The sequence below is a fragment of the Kogia breviceps genome, chromosome X (assembly GCF_026419965.1).
Source record: "Kogia breviceps isolate mKogBre1 chromosome X, mKogBre1 haplotype 1, whole genome shotgun sequence".
Taxonomy (NCBI): Eukaryota; Metazoa; Chordata; class Mammalia; order Artiodactyla; family Physeteridae; genus Kogia; species Kogia breviceps.
In genome coordinates, this window is record NC_081330.1 from 42116172 (window position 1) to 42133534 (window position 17363).

Here is a 17363-nt window from a genome sequence, read left to right on the forward strand (position 1 = left end):
TCCCTGGAACAGGTGAATTTTACCTTATATGGTAAAAGGGACTTTGCCGATGTGATTAAGTTACAGATCTTGAGATGGGAAGATTATCCTGGATTATTCAGGTGGCCCCTAAAATGCAATTGCAAGTGTCCTTATGAAGGGAGGTAAAGGGAGAGTTGACTTCAGAAGATGAAAAGGCAATGTGATAATGGAAGCAGAAAGTATAATGGTGCAACTACAAGCCAAAGATAACAGGCAGCCAACTAAAAGCTGGAAGAGGAAAGCAATGGGTCCTCTCCTGGAGCCCTCAGAAGGAACCAGTCCTGCCAACACCTTTAGTTTAGTCCTGTAAAACTCAGACTTTGGAGTTCTGACCTCCAGAACTTTAAGAGAATACATTTCTGTCATTTTAAGCCTCTAAGTTTGTGGTAATTTGCTGCAGTAGTAATAGGCAACTAATATAAACATTTTGAGAATGAAAAAAAGGTCTAGAGAGAACTGTAATGTATACCAATATTTCAGGGGGCCTACAATATAGCTTACTGGCTATGACCACAAGTGGTGGTGTCAAACAGATCTGGATTCAAATTCAGCTCTACACTTAAGAGCTGTGTGACCTTGGGCAAGTTTTTAAAACTATATACTTAAGTTTCCCTGTCTGTAAAATTGGGACAATAACACTATGCCTCAAAGGACTTTTGTGAGGGTTAGAGGGGAATAGGCAACTAATGTACCTGGTACATAGCAAGTACTTCATAGATGGTAGTTTTGGAGAGCCACATGTGTAACCATGATTTATAGCTATTATTGTGTAGTCAATAAATGTCTTAATGTGGAAATGAACCAAAACTCAATGTTATTTTTAGAGGAGTTGTATTAGTTTGTCCAGCTCAGTTTAGCAATATAAGAGACTATATGAGGCTTGATGCCAAGGCCTGCACTGTTAATAAAGAATGCATCCATCTGGACTGCCATACATGTATATGCGTGTTGCATACATATATACATTTGGGAACAAACAGGTAAAAATGCAGTTTGTTGAGGATATGAGATGGCAGAAAAATATTTTTCTACTTTAATAGTTACTCGATGACTGTGATAATAACACCATGTTCTCTGTTAAGGTCTCTCTCCTTCCTGATCCCCTTAACACTTTCGGTATCATTTACATGCAAGTGAATTATGGTTACAAAGTTAGTGATAAGTTACCTCTTTGGAAGAGCATAAACTCAAACTGTTTTTCAAATCCCTTGGTTCTTTCTAAAGTTTCTAAAGTAGAACTTAAAACAACCAATGACCAAGAAATGGGAAAAGAGTAATGTTAAAATTGAATCTGGAGCTGGAGGAATGTTAACAATCTTAAAAAAACAAAACAAAAACATTTTCTCCTCCCAAATAAAAAATAGCTTTATTGTATTTATGATTTCAAAAAGAAACTATGCAGAAAAATCTTGAGAATTAGTAAAAATCACACTTTAGATCCCTGCCACCTTGCATGACAAAAGCAAGTTACTTGGTAGGCATTGGTGGCTGGGGGGAAAGGTAGGAGGAGGGAGGGAGGTGGCAGGAGAGGCAGAGGACAGAAAAGCAGAAAAGGCCAAGGCCAGGTGGGAGTAAGGATGGGAAGTGGATGGAGACCTTCATTAGTAACCAGAGAAGTGGAAACTCCAACCTCAGGCTGTGATGCCACTTGTAGTTCCTCAGATTGGTGAGGACCGGAATGAATGACAAGGCAGTGCGCCCGCCTGGGCTCCCCGTACAGATGGATGTAAGGAGGGGCACGGTCTCTGTGAGTGTGTATGTGGCAGGAGTGTGGTGGGAGTTCCTGATGCACATCCTGCCAGCTGAGAGGTGGGTGGGGGTCCTTGGAGCCAGTTGAGGTGGGGGGCAGTTGGCAAGCTCAGTAATGACGTGAGGACCTCCTGTGACCAGGAGCCAAGGTGTGCGTAAGTCCCTCTAGTTCAGGTATTTTTCTCTGCAGTACTCACTCCCCTTTTCCATTGAGGGAGGCTTGCATCTGGCCAAGAGAGGGAGGGGGATGAACACAATTCCCCAGAACAAAGCAGGCCTGTGTGAGCAATTAGACCAGGAACTCTGCGTTGGTGGTGGCATGAGTGGGTGCGTGGAGGCAAAGGAAAGCAAAGAATGAAGTCGGTCTTGGCCTGTTTCATCGACACCTCTTTAACCTTTTGGAACAAAAATGATAGGCCTTGGGATGGAAGGAAGGGCTAGAGAAGAAGGGTCGGGACGGGAGGAGGGAACACAGAGACTTGGTAATAGTTTGGAAATAATCCATTGATTTTACAGTCTGTCTACAGGGAAGCAGTGGATAAACACGGAGATGAGCCTTGGAATGAAGAGGGAGGAGGTAAAACAAATGATTATCTAGGGGTGCACAGTGCATTAACAAAGACTAAGAAATCATTAAAAAGAATTCCCTACTCCAATAAGGTGGGTATTTCATGGCTGGGGGTGGGGGCGAGGCAGGACAGGGAACGGGAGATTTGAGACTTGAAGAGATGGTGTAGGCCAGTCTTAAAGGAGACCCTTGTCTAGTATACTGGTCTGTTCACCAAGCACTGCCATACCACACTATCTCTCATCTGTCTACAGGTCCAAATGTCCATTAGCTGTGTCTCAGTCCAAGAGGGAAAAAGGAGGAGGAAACTGCTTGGGATTGGGGCAGGTAGGCATGACACAGTGCCCTGGACTGGAGCCCCTGGTGCTGGTGGGCTGAAGGAGTGGATATGGCCCAGGCCAGAACATAACTAGGACTTCACACTGCTTTTACTTGCCCCTCAGTCAGTAAAAGAAGACTCACCGAAAGAACTAAAGGGGAAATTGTTGAAAGAGACTGAGGGAATCTAGAGGTGCCCTTTGGGTATGGGAGAAAGGCAAGAAAGAACCTGAAGAGAACAGAGGAGTGAATTACAGGATAAGAGATACTTTTACACCCCTTTACTTGATTCAAGAAAGCAGATGGGTGATGGAATGAACAACACAATAGAAAAATGTCTGGAAGAGACAAAAAAGATTAAGAAATAAATTTAGAATAATGCATTGGAAGCAACGACAGTCCAGGAAGCAGCCATATCCGACTTAATGCCTTTTGCCTTCAATTATTTTTTCCCTATATAATTAGAGCCTGACTTTTATTTTTGGTGGCATTCTCTAGTTATAACTGTGCTCATCTTATTTTTGAACTTTTGATGGTACTGGTTTTGTTTTTTAAATTTATTTGTTATTGAAGTATAGTTGAATTACAATGTTGTGTTCATTATTGCTGTACAGCAAAGTGACTCAGTTATACATATATATATATATATATATACATTCCTTTTCATATTCTTTTCCATTATGGTTTGTCACAGGATATTGAATATAGTTCCCTGTGCTATAACAGTAGGACCTTGTTCTTTATCCATTCTATATATACCAGTTTGCATCTGCTAATCCCAAACTCCTGCTGCTACCCTCTCCCACCCACTCCCCTTTGGCAACCACCAGTCTATTGTCTTTGTCCCTGATTCTGTTTCTGTTTCATAGATAGGTTCATTTGTGTCATATTTTAGATTCCACATATAAGTGATATCATATGGTATTTGTCTTACTGACTTACTTCACTTAGTATGGTAATCTCTAGTTGCATCCATGTTGCTGTTAATGGCATTATTTCATTCCTTTTTATGGCTGAGTAGTATTCCATTGTACTTATGTACCACATCTTCTTTATCCACTCATCTGTTGATGGACATTTAGGTTGTTTCTATGTCTTAGCTATTGTGAATAGTGCTGCTGTGAACATAGGGATGCATGTATCTTTTTGAATTATAGTTTTGTCTGGATATACGCCCAAGAATGGGATTGCTGGATCATATGGTAATTCTATTTTTAGTTTTCTGAGGAACCTCCATACTGTTTTCCACAGTGGCTGCACCAACTTACGTTCCCACCAGCAGTGTAAGAGGGTTCCCTTTTCTCCAGACCCTCTCCAGCATTTGTTATTTGTAGACATTTTAATGATGGCCTTTCTGACCCACGTGAGGTGGTACCTCATTGTAGTTTTGATTTGCATTTCTCTAATAACTAGCAATATTGAGCATCTTTTCATGTGCCTATTGGCCATCTGTATTTCTTCTCTGGAGAAATGTCTCTTTAGGTCTTCTGCCCATTTTTTGAGTGGGTTGTTTGTTTTTTTGTTGTCAAGTTGTATGAGCTTTTTGTATACTTTGGAAATTAAGCTCTTGTCAGTCACATCATTTGCAAATATTTTCTCCCATTCTGTAGGTTGCCTTTCATTTTGTTTCTGGTTTCTTTTGCTGTGCAGAAGCTTGTAGTTTCATTAGGTCCCATTTGTTTATTTTCGTTTTTATTTCTATTGCCTTGGGAGACTGAGATGGTACTGGTTTTAGATGTTCCTGTTGTTAGTAGTATCTCATTGGATTTTGTCTTGTGATTCTATATGCAAGTTTGCATTTTAGTAGGGGATTTTTTTCCAATTTTCACTGAAAAAATGTCATTATGTATTGTACTGTGAATAAAGCAGGTTGAAAAGTTGTGTGTGTGTGTGTATCAACTGACTTGTTATTTTAATAATTTCACTTTTTTCTTTTTAAACATTTTATTAATTTTTGTGACACAAGTAAAACATGTTCTTTTGGGAAAATGAGAAAATACAGATATGCAAAAAATACAAAAAATGTTTTTCTCTCCACTTTAATATTTACCCAGATAGCTACTGTTGCTTGGGCCCTGATGCATCATACATACAAACACAAAGTTATTTTAACTTACAGGCACCTCCTTTCCATGATGAATGCATTGGGGGCTAGGGAGGTGGGGAAGGAAGTAAATCTGAGCAACAGGCACTACACTATAGTGAGGATTGCTCCTGCTTTGCCACTCTGACATGCATAACTCTGTCTGCTTGACTGTTTCGTTAAGTTCAAATCATTATATTTTCTCCTATTAAGGCCGCTCTTCCAGGTCAGGAGACTTATCTGAACTTGTTAATTTTATAGATGCCCACTAAGTTCAAGCTGGAACATTACACTCCTTACTCTCACACAATCTATATCCCACAAATAAATCTATAAGGCTAAGTACTGTGTTAAGTATCATTATTTTCCCATATATTGTGCCCAGTTAAAACAAAGATATCTTTTGTCATCTTGGTCTCCTAAGTGCCTACTAAGGTACATTACTATCTAGATATCTTACACATATTAAACACCCCATCAAGGCAGGAATGTACCACTCCTACCTACCTTGGGATCAATTTTTAAAAGGCCCTTTCCTTTGATATTTGGCTTTTGTTCTTGTTCTTGTTATTGGGTTGAATGTTTACCATAATTTCACCACAACTATTACAACTAGTGCAATAGTGGAGTACTGCAACCTCCATCTCCCTTTCCAGAAGTTCATGCTGTTTGGTGGATGAACAAATGTGCTTGGAAAATTCCTGCTTAGAAAAGCACAGTGAAAAGATAGTACATAATGTCATTTTATTGGTTCTCAGGGCTGTCCTGACTGAGCGCTTATGAGACAAGTGCTTCATACTTGTAACCTTCAACCTGTTTCTTCTGTCTCTCTTGGCCTCCATTATAACCCTGATGCCTAGAGAAGTGGTTCTCAAACCTTAGAGCACATCATAATCACCTGGCAGACTTGTAAACACAGATGGTTGAGGCCTACCCCCAGAGTTCTGATTCAGTCTGGAGCGGGGCATGAGACTTTTGTCTAATCAAATCAGAAAAGATTAAAAAGGCTGATAAGATTCTGTGCTTGTTGGGTGTCAGTAAATAGAACTATTATATGCTGTGGGTGGGAGTAATATATAAGCACAACCTTTATGGAGTGGGGTTTGGATACAGATGTCAATTAAAACAATGATAATATTGAAATTTGAAAACAACACAAATAACCATGAGTAGAGGATTGGCTCAATACATTATGATACACATAATTAAAGGAATACAGGCATACCTTGGAGATATTTTTGGCTCAGTTCCAGACCACCACAATAAAGGGAATATTGCATAAAGTGAGTCACACTGGTTTTCCAGTGCATATAAAAGTTATGTTTACACTATACTGTAGTCTCTTAAGTGTGCAATAGCATTATGTCTAAAAAAAAGTACCTACCTTAATTAAAAAATACTTTATTGCTAAAAAAATGTAAACCATCATTTGAGCCTTCAGTGGGTCGTAGTAGTAACAGCAAAGATTACTGATCACAGATCACTATAACAAATATAATAATAATGAAAAAGTTTGAAATATTGCAAGAATTTCTAAAATGTGACAGAGACATGAAGTGAGCAAATGTTGGAAAAATAATGCCAATAGACTTGCTTGACGCATGGTTGCTTCAAACCTTCAGTTTGTAAAAATGTAGTGTCTTCAAATCGCAGCAAATTGAGGTATGCCCCTGTATAGATGTAAATGAGTGAATGTATTGATATATATGCGTGAGTACCTATGTCTTTGTGTGTATGTATACACATTCAAATATTGTCTAATTCTTTCCAGTCTAATTCTAATTCACTCTAATTCTTTCTCCCAGAGAGCCTGGGAGCCCAGCACCTCAATAGCAATAAGCACACCCAGTATCCATATCTTGTCTTCTAAATACCATTATTCAATAAAAAGAACAAGAATTCCTTGGAGAAATGTCTGATTACATGGATGGGGCAGGTAAAGAACACAATGGGTCTGGAATATTTTGCTGTGCCAGAAAGCAAAGTGCTCAAAAAATGATGGGGGGAGGCATACCAAAAGGGCACAGAGGTCAGTCTGAAGAGGCTCCTCATAAACCTGATAGGACAGAAAGAAAATACTACAGCAACACTTCTGTGATATTCCTGGCAAAGATGCATAACCTGAATCCACTCAAGAAGAAATATCAGCCAAACCCAAATTGAGGGGCAATGTAAAAAATAACTAAACTATAATGTCATGAAAGTCATGACTTGAGGGCATATTTTATACTGAAGGATAATAGACATGACAACTAAATGCAACCAGTGATTCTGAACTGGATCCTTTTGCCATTGTTAGAATAACTGCTAAAAATCCACTGGGGTCTGAGTTTAGATGGTAGTAATGTATCAATGTTAATTACTGATTTTGATAATTGTATTGTGGTCATGCTGGAAAATGTCTGTGTTTGTGGGAAATGTGCACTAAAGATGCTTGGGGTTATGTTCACTTTCTACTGCTGTGTAATATATTACCATGAACTTTGAAGGTTAAAACAATGCCTTTTATTAGCTCACAGTTCTGTAGGTCAGTAGTCTGGGAGGGCTTGACTAGTTCTCTGCTTAGAGTCTCACGAGGTTGAAATCAAGGTGTTGGCTGTCCTGGGCTCTTATCTGAAGGATCAGGGGAAGAAGCCCCTTCAAAGCTCATTCAGGTTGTTTTCAGAATTCAGTATTTTTGCAGTGATAGGACTGATGTCCCCATCTCCTTGCTTGCTTTTGACAGGGGGTTGCTGTCAGCTCCTAGATGTTTCTCTCTGTCCTTGCACTTGACCCCTGTCATCTTCAGAGCAGCAATGGTGATTTCTCTGACTTCCCTTCTGCCAACAGCCATATAAAAGTTTCTCCTTTTAAAGGGCTTGTGTGATTAAATTAGCCCCACCTGAATAATCTCCCTTTTGCCGTATATGTAACATAATGGTAGGAGGTGAAAGTCATAGGGGCCCTCTTCAAATTCTGCATACCATAAGATTAACGGAGCATCAGACTGGCATTACTCAAATAATTCAGGGGAAAAAATTCTCCGTACTGTTTTTGCAATTTTTCTCTAAGTTTGTGATTTTTCTTCAAGTTAAAAAATTAAAAATAAACATAAAGGGCTTCCCTGGTGGCGTAGTGGTTGAGAGTCCGCCTGCCGATGCAGGGGACACTGGTTCGTGCCCCGGTCAGGGAAGATCCCACATGCCACTGAGCGGCTGGGCCCGTGAGCCATGGCTGCTGAGCCTGAGCATCCGGAGCCTGTGCTCCACAACGGGAGAGGCCACAACAGGGAGAGGCCCACATACCGCAAAAAAAAATTAAAAATAAATAAATAAATAAATAAATAAATAAATAAACATAAAGATTTAAACAGTGCTGTTCTGGTTCCAACTAAGATAAAATAGGCACATTCTAATTTTCTGTAGCACTGAACACAGTTGTAAAAAACCAGACAGAACGTGTCGTGCAGCTATTTGAGTTCTCTGTAAAGGAAACATTAAATGGCAGATGTATTGGAAAAGAACACCAGAATCCAAAGTACCATCAAACTGATAGATTTAAACAAGACCCAGAATCTCATAACATGATATTCAATGTCCAATATACAAACCAAAATTACTCAGCATATAAGAAACCATGAAAATCTCAAAAAGCATGGGGAAAGGCAGTCAACAGACACCAATGATGGGATGACAGATGCTGTTTATAAATATTTGCTAGCCTTTAAAGCAACTATTATAAAAATGCTCAAAAGAGCCATCACTCTTGAAAAACTAATTAAAAATGAAATTATCAGCAAAGAAATAAATATAAAAAAGAACTTAATGTAAGTTTTAGAACTACAAAATACAATAACTAAATTTTAAAACTGACATGATGGATTCAATGGAAGTATGGAGATGACAGAGGAAGGAGACAGTTAATTTAAACACAAATCAATAGATATTGTCTAATTTGAACAGCACCCTAGATAAAATAGATAAACTCAATAGCCCTACAACTATTAAAGAAATCAAGTTCATAGTTTAAAACCATCCAGAAAGAAAACTCTAGGCCCAGATGGTTACACTGGCAAATTCTACCAAACATTTAAAGAAGAAACAGCACCAATTGTACACACTGTCTTCCAGAAAATAGAATATGTGGTAGGCAGAATTATGATCCTCCAAATATCCACACCCTAATCCCTGGAACCTATGAACATTTTATGTTACATGGCAAAATGGACTTTGCTGATTTGATTAAGGATTTGGCCCTTGAGATGAAGAGATTGTCCTGGATTATCCATGTGAGCCCAGTCTAATCCTTAAATGCAGAGAACATTTCCTATCTAGGTCAGAGAGATGAGATAGAAGGAGAAGGAGAAATTCAAAATGTGATAAGCACTTTACCAGCCATTGCTGGCTTTGAAGATGGAGAAAGAGGGTCATGAGCCAAAATATGTGGGTGGCTTCTGGAAGCTGGGAATCACCTTTAGCTGACAGTAAGTAAGAAAATAGGGCTCTCAGTCCTACAACCACAAGGAACTAAATTCTGCCAACAGTCTTTGTGAGCAAAGAAACAGATATTCCCCTAGAGCCTCCAGAAAGGAATACAGCTCTGCTGACATCTTGATTTTTGGTAGGTGAGACTTATGACCTAGATAATTATAAGATAATATATTTGTATTGTTTAAGGCTCTAAGTTTGTGGTAATTTCTTATGACAGCAATTGAAAACTAATACAGAAAAGGAAGAAATACATTCCAACTCATTTTGCAATGTCAACATTACTCTGATACCAAACCAGAGAAATATAGTACAAATAAAGAAAACTAAAACCAATATCCCTCATATTACCAGATTAAATTTTTCAATATATAGAAAGAACAATCTACTGCAACTAAGTGGGGTTTATCCTGAGAATGAAAGACTAATTCAATATTTGAAAATCAAGCAATGCAATCCACCACATTAAGAGCCCAAAGAAGAAAAACCACATGAGCGTAGCCATAGATGCAAAGAAGTCTTTTGACAAAATGCGATATCTATTAATGATTAAAACTCTTAGCAAACTATGAATAGAAGTCAACGTCCACAACCTGATAAAAGGCTTCTACAAAAAACCTTCAGCTAACATATTAAATGGTGAAGGACCAAATATTTTCTCTCAAGACTGGGAACAAGGCAAGAATATCCACTCTCAGCACTCTTATTCAACATCATAATGGAAGTCTTATCTGGTGCAACAAGGCAAGAAAAAGAAATAAAAGACATACAAACTGTAAAGTAATGAAAAATTTTCCATATTTGTGGATGACATTATTGTCTATGAACAAAGTCCCAAGAAACATATATTGGAAAAGAAGAAGTGAAACCAAAATAACTGTACATGCCTAACTAAAAAAAATGGACTTCAAAACATACCTCACAACTTATATAAAAATTAACTCAAAGTATAATATACCTAAATGTTAATTTTCATTCAAATATATCTAAATATATTAAATATACATGTACAACACAATGTAAATAATAAAATGTAAATGTAAAACCTAAGAATCTGGAAGAAAATATAGGATAATATCTGTGTGATCTTGGTTTTGGCAATGAGTTTTCAGGTATGACACCAAAAGAAAGTATTTACAAGTATGACACCCATAAAAGAAAAAAACGATAAATTGGACATTATCAAAATGAAAATTTTTGCTCTATGAAAGACACTGTTAAGAGAGTGAAAAGGAAAATCATGCTGGGAGAAAATATTTGCAGATTGCACATCTTATAAAATACTTATATCTTGAATATTTAAAGAACTCTTAGAACTCAGCAAAATAAAACAAAAAATTCAATTAAAACATTGTCAAAATATCTGAACAGTGACTTAACTGAAGAAAATCTCCAAATGGCAAATAAACATATATGAAAATATGCTCCATATTATTAGTCATTAGGGAAATCCATATTAAAACCATAGTGAGATACTAGTGTACATCTATTAGAATGGATAAAATTTTATAACCCTCCACAATTGCAAATGCAGGTGAGGATGTGGAGCAAGAGGAATTCTCATGCATTGCTTTTGGGAATGCAAAATGATACAGCTACTTTGGAAAACAAATTGGCAGTTTAATATAAAGTTAAACATACACTTACCATATGACTCAGGAATTCCACTTTTATGTATTTGCCCAAGTGAATTTTAAACTCATATTCACACAAAAACCTGTACACAAATGTTCATAGTAGCATTATTCAGTCTCTAAATTCTGGGAACAATCCAGAAGTCTTTTAACAGGTGAAAATATAAATAAATACTGGCACATCTATAAAATGGAATACTACTCAGCAATAAAAAGAAATAAACTCTTGTTTTATACAACAACATGGATAAATTTTAAGTGCATTATACTAGTTGAATAAAGCCAGATACTAAAGGCTACATATTGTATGATTACATTTATATGATATTCTGGAAAAGCCAAAATTATGGAATCAAAATCAGATCAGTGAAGGAATTCCCTGGTGGTCCAGTGATTAGGATTTGGTGCTTTCACTGCTATAGTCCTGATTCAATCTCTGGTTGGGGAACTAAGGTCCTGCAAGCTGTGCAGCCAAAAAAAAATCAGATCAGTGGCTCACAGGGGTTGGCGATGATGGATGTGATTGATAACAAAGAGGATGCACAAGGGAATTTTTAGGGTGATAGAACTCTTCTATATGTTATTATGGTGATTAACGTACATGCTCAAACCCATAAAACCGTACACCACAGAGTGACTTACCTATGCCAGTGGTTCTCAACTGGGAGTGATTTTACTTGTCAGGGGATATTTAGGAATGTCTGCAGACATTTTTTTTTTCTCACACTGTGGAAGTTGGTGTTACTGGCATCTAGTAGGTAGAGACCAGGAATACTGATAAACAACTAACAATGCACAGGACAACCATCCAAACAAAGAATGATCCAGTCCAAAATGTCAATAGTGCCAAAGTTGAGAAACCCTTATACATGGAAATTTTAGAAGTCACCTAGAATATCAGGGGAATCCAAGAAGGAGTACAGACTGTAAAATAATGCATCTAACTGAATTACAAATGTGTCTTAGTCCATTTGGGCTTCTATAATAAAACAACACAGATTTGGTAGCTTATAAACAATAGAAATTTATTTCTCACAGTTCTGGAGGCTGGAAGTCCAAGATCAAGGTGCCAGCATGGTCAAGTTCTGATGAAGGCCATTTTCTGGGTTGTAGATTGCCAGTTTCTCACTGTGTCCTCACATGGTTGAAGGGACTAAGGAGCTCTCTGGGGTCTCTTTTATAAGGGCACTAATTCCATCCATGAAAATTCTGCCTTCATGACTGAGCACCTCCTAATACAATCACATTGGACATTAGAATTTCAACATATGAGCTTTGCGGGGGACACAAACATTCAGACCATAGAAAAATATATGAGATCACTTCACTGAAGTGGATGGGAAATAATGGAACTGACCTAAGCAACTTCAGAAAACGATGTTTTGACTGGGTACTGCAAAGCAAAAGACAATATGACCTGAACCCTAGTTGGTATATCAGTTTTTCTCAGAGTATGGTATAGAAATTCATTACATGTATAGCCATACATTTCATGTGTATGAAGTTTAAACAAAGAAGTTAATATGTTGTAGAGTAGATAGTGGGAGCCAAGTTTCTCACATCAGAGAAAGAAATTGCAAAGAAGAAAGGATTTAGTGTCAGAGATATCAATATGAACTCGTGAGTGTGTGTGTATGTGTGTGTGCATACATAGAATAGTATAGATACATATATTTACTAGTTCTGTCCACTGAGAGGGCCTAGACACAATGCTGCCCCACTAACAATTAACACACATAGGGTGTAGATCTTGGTTTCTAAATACCATTTTCTAATAAAAGGAACCATGACTCCTTGGAGAAAAATTAGTTGATTCTAGGGTCAGGACAGGGAAAGTACAAGATGAACTTGGAACATCTGGTAGTACTAGAAAGTAAACAAGTGCTTTATAAAGAATATGCAAATGTGTTAGTTTTCTTTTGCTGTATAACAAATAACCATGAAGGTAGTGGCTTAAAACAGAAGTCCAGATGGGCTCAGCTGGATTCCTTGCTTAAGGTCTCAAAATGCTGAAATCAAGGTGTCTGCAAGCTTTGGCTCTTATCTGGAGGCTCTGAGAAAGAACCTGCTGCCAGGCTCATTTAGGTTGTTGGCTGAATTCAGTTCATGCATTTGTAGGACTGAGGTCCCTGTTTCCTTGCTGACTGTTGGCTGAGGGTTTTTTTTCAGCTTCTAGAGACTCCCTACATTCCTTGGCTCTTGGCCACCTCCATTTACAAAGCCAGCAATGACAAATTGAATCCATCTCTGGCTTTGAATGTCCCTGACTTCCTCTTCTTCTTTCTTTACTGCCTTACTCTTCTGTCACCAGCTGGAGAAGGTTCTATGCTTTATCAGCTCATGTGATTTTATTCAACAGATCAGGATAATCCAGGATAATCTCCCAATCTTAAAGCCAACTTATTGAGTATTAAATTACATCTGAAAAAAATCCCCTTACAGTAGTACTGAGATTAGTGTTTTATTGAATAACCAAAGGACAGGAATCTTGAGGGGGATATCTTTAAAGTTCTGCCTAACACATTGGACATGTCAAAGGGATATGAACCAACACCAAAGAGCTTCTGAAGGACAAAACTGGATCAATTTGAGAAAACAAGATGTTATTTGATTATATCCCAATGAATAACAACATCCATACTGATATAAATTAAGGATTAAATAAATAAATAAGTAAACAAATAAGGTAGAACTTACTTACAGAATAATTCCCAGTAATAAATGTAGATGATATGAAGGACATAGAAAATCACCATTAGAACACCAAAGTAGTAATTTGTTGCAGGTAAGATTCACTGATAAATGTTAAACTTAATGGGTAAAACTTTAAGGAAAAACAGGATGTTTGCATAGCTTCAAAGTACCTCACCTCCAAATTTTAATTAATAATTATGGCTGTTTATTTTTAAACATATACCCACAAATTCTTTGATACTTCTTCCTCCAAGAGGTGAAGCTTAATTCCCCTTCTACTGAATATGAGCTGGACTAGGTGACTCACTTTTAAGAAATAGAGCATGGAAATGGAGAAATAGAAATTTACAGAGGAAAAACTTGGCAGGACTTGCTTTTGTGCTTTTCATTACAAGAAACACTATTTGCAGGTAATATGAATGCATAAGTAGAAAGCTGCTGAAAATCTACAATCAGCTACTAGAACTAATAAACGAAATGTAGCAATGTCATAGTATACAAGGTTAACATAGAAAAATCAGTTGTATTCTTATACAGTAGCAGCAAACAATTGGGAAGCTAAATTTTTAAAATCCCATTTAAAGTAGCAACAAAACATAAAATACCTAGGAATAAATCTAGCAAAATATGCCCAAGACCCCCACAATGACAACTACAAAACACTGCTGAGAGAATTTAATAAGATCTGAGTAAATGGAAGTGTATACCATGTTCATACGTTTAAAGACTCTGTTAATATAGTTATTATCATTAAGTTAATCGACAGATTCAAAGCAATCCCAATAAAAATTTCTGCAGGCTTAAATAAATAGATAACTGGCTGATTCTAAAATTTATATAAAAATTCAAAGGATCTAGAATATCCAAAGTAATTTTAATAAAGAACAAAGTTGCAGAACTTTCCCTACTTAATTTTCAAGACTTACAATAAGGCTACAGTAATCAAGACAGTTTGATATTGGTGAAGAGATAGACATGTAGACCAATGGAACAGAATAGAGAGTACAGAAATAGACCTACACATACATGAGCACTTGATTTTTGATGAAGGTACGAAGGCTATACAATGAAGAAAGGAAGTTCTTTTCAATAAATGGCTTTGTATTAATTGGATATCAATATGGAACCAAACAAACACCAGAATTTACTTCACACTGTACACAAAAATTATATTGAAATAGTTCATGGACCATAATGAAAAGCCTAAAACTATAAAACTGTTAGAAAATATAGGAAAAATCTTCATAACCTTGAATTAGGTAGCACATTTCTTAAATAGACCATAGTTATAAAAGAAAAAGTGGATTAACTAGACTTCATAAAAATTTACAACTTGTTCTTTGAAAGAAACCATTAAGTGAATGAAAAGGCCAGCCAAGACTGAGAGAAAAATTCACAACATATATATAAAAGAAATTGATTGTAGAATTTATAAAGAACTCTTGCAACTCAGTAATGAGGTCAAATAATCAGATTAAAAATGAGCAAAATATTTGAACAAATTATTTCACAAAGGAAGATATATGAATGACTAATGACTACATGAAAATATGCTGTGTATCATTAGTCACCAGAGAAATGAAAATGAAAACCACAAGATACTACTACACACTCTTTAGAATGGTTAAAATTTTAAAATATTGACCAAAAAATCGTGACCATACTAAGTATTGGTGAGAATGAGAAGAAATTAGAACTCTACTGATAGAAATGTAAAATGGTGAAACCTCCTTGGAAAAACAGTTTGGCAGTTTCTTAAAAATGAAGCTTACGGGGGCTTCCCTGGTGGCGCAGTGGTTGGGAGTCCGCCTGCCGATGCAGGGGACACGGGTTCGTGCCCCGGTCTGGGAGGATCCCACATGCCGTGGAGCGGCTGGGCCCGTGAGCCATGGCCGCTGAGCCTGCTCGTCCGGAGCCTGTGCTCCGCAATGGGAGAGGCCACAACAGTGAGAGGCCCACCTAGCACCAAAAAAAAAAAAAAAAAAAATGAAGCTTACGGGCTTCCCTGGTGGCGCAGTGGTTGAGAGCCTGCCTGCCGATGCGGGGGACACGGGTTCGTGCCCCGGTCCGGGAGGATCCCGCGTGCCGCGGAGCGGCTGGGCCCGTGAGCCATGGCCGCTGGGCCTGCGTGTCCGGAGCCTGTGCTTCGCGGCGGGAGAGGCCACAACAGTGAGAGGCCCGCATATCACAAAAAAAAAAAAAATGAAGCTTACAATTTCCATACAATATAGCCATTCCATTCCTAGGTATTTACCCAAAAAAATTAAAACATACATCTACATGAAAATTTGTACGTGTATGTTCATATCAAATTTATTTGTAATAGTCAAAAATTGGAACGTACCTAAATGTCCATTAACAGATGAATAGATAAGCATTCACCATACCATGTAATACCACTCATCAATAGAAAGGAATATGCTATTATTTCATGTAAAATCGTTATGTTTAATGAATGAAGCCAGACAAAAATAAAAGACCATGTGCTCTATGATTCATTTTATATTTAAAAATACTATAAAATGAAAACTATAGTGACAAAAAGCAGCTCAGAGGTTGAGTGGGGTTGGGAGTGTAAGGAGGGAGGGATTACACATGGGAGGAAAGAGATTTTGGGAGATGATGGAAGTGTTTGCTATTTTGATTATGATCATGGTTTCATAGGCCTAAATATATATAAAACAGATCAAATTGAATACTTTAGGTACTTCTAAAACTTTAATTGTACATTTTAAAAAAATTGAAGTATAGATGATTCACAATGTTGTATAATTGTACCTTAGTAAAGCTAAAATAATTACTCACTTGTAGGTACTAACTGAGAAGGCTGAGAGTTATGTTTATTCTCATGATATTTGATTTACTTGTTTTTGCTTTTTTCATTGTAAGTTCATTTTTTTCCTTGCTGGTCTCTTTAAATACTCCCTCAGTGATATTTCCATTTTCTGTAATTTGAAGAAAACAGCATGTGCTGCTGAAAGGTTGACCCTCCTCAGAGATCTCCTCTTTTTCTCCTTATATACTAGACTTCTATCCCAATCCTTGCTTGAAAATCTGTGAAAACATACATATTTTCCTCAAGATACTAAAAATTTACCAACATGAAAGTATAAACAACTGATAGGGATGAATGTGTTAGTCCCTTTTGTTGTTTCCGGTTGACTCACTTTTCTTTTGTTTTCATAAGAGATTCATTTTGTTTCCTTGCAGGCTTCTTTAGGACACTACCACTGACATCTCTCCATCATCACCTTAAAAAGTCAGATTGTACTGTTCACCAAGACCAGGAAAAACTGACTCTCTTATGGGATATATAAATTAATGGAAGCATTCATGTGGTACACAGTTCTCCTTCAATCACCTTCTGACTGGGCTCCCTGACTTTTACATTTTTCCGGAAAGTGCTGGCCTCATTCCACCCTTACAGAAACATCCAGGAAAGGGCACTTCCTTCAGTTGGACTTTAAGCAATCATGTTTTGATCATGGTCCCTGAACTTTACTGCTTCTAGAAAATTCTGTACTCATCCCCTACCATAAGAGGAACTCCCAGGAGAGGGATGCTAATTTGATTCTCTTTCCACAATCACATTGTGACCTTATTCCTTGAACTTTATCACTTCCAGAAAGTTCTGACCTCATCATCCCGCTCCCTCAGAAACATCAGTGGGAGGGGATTTCAGTTCTTCAAAAAACCATACTCTGAACCAAAATATTGACCCTTACTTCCAGAAAGTCTGTTCTCATCCTCCACCATCCCCCAAAACCCTGATGAGGCTTCCTTGCTTTTCTTTGACCAGTCAAGTTCTGATCTCATTCCCATATTTTTTT